The sequence below is a fragment of the Galeopterus variegatus genome, unplaced genomic scaffold (genome assembly GCF_000696425.1).
Source record: "Galeopterus variegatus unplaced genomic scaffold, G_variegatus-3.0.2 Scaffold116779, whole genome shotgun sequence".
Lineage (NCBI taxonomy): Eukaryota > Metazoa > Chordata > Mammalia > Dermoptera > Cynocephalidae > Galeopterus > Galeopterus variegatus.
The window spans coordinates 1-702 of record NW_007842890.1 but is presented as its reverse complement, the minus strand read 5'-3'; the positions used below and the strand labels follow the sequence as shown (position 1 = coordinate 702).

At 49.0% G+C, this 702-nt stretch overlaps 1 pseudogene; it reads right to left on the bottom strand.

Annotated features, from left to right (window-relative positions):
- Positions 1–51: 51 nt before the first annotated feature.
- On the bottom strand, positions 52–689 carry LOC103584798 (annotated as a pseudogene).
- Positions 690–702: the final 13 nt, after the last annotated feature.

The following is a 702-nucleotide window of genomic DNA, read 5'->3' as shown; positions in this document are numbered from 1 at the left end:
TGGTAACCAGAAGATCCCATGGGAGAGTGCACATTTGCAGCAGGAGAAAACCGATGTGAGGCGGCTGTCTTTGGACTCCCGCGATTATGGGGAGAAACCATGATATTCTGCTGATTGGAGCCAAGACCAGAACTCCCATGAGGGGGGCTGGTCATGTTGAACCCACAGTTGTTCTGGTAGGAAGACGGTGACTGCATGCTGGGGCCAGGGGTCAGTGAAGCTATGTTACTGGAACCCCCATACCTAGCTCCACTCATCTGCCCTGTGTGGCTGGGGTCCTCCCAGCCACAGGCCCTGCTGCTCAGCATCTGTAAGCCTTGGTTTGGCGACATGCTCATGCTGCCTACCAAACTGTTGCATCCAGCCACAGGAGGTCTGATGCCTTGTCCAGCAGGATTTGGGTTTGGCCTATACCCATTCTGTTCTCTCTGAAGAAAGCAGGTTGAGACAAAGCCATGATGATTGTTTGTTATGAGATTTCAGAAGAGTTTACTTTTTGTTTGTACAGTCACTACAGTTCCATCGGCCAATGAGAATCGGTACACTGGGGTTTCTGTATGGCCGTGGATGTAATAAGCTTCTTGATAGTGATGTTTCTGGGACCATGACCGCCTATCACTAAGACTAAAAAATCTTTGAGTATACCTTCAGATTATAGCTTCAAAGCCAGGCTGCATGGAGGATCTCAATGAATTTCTATCT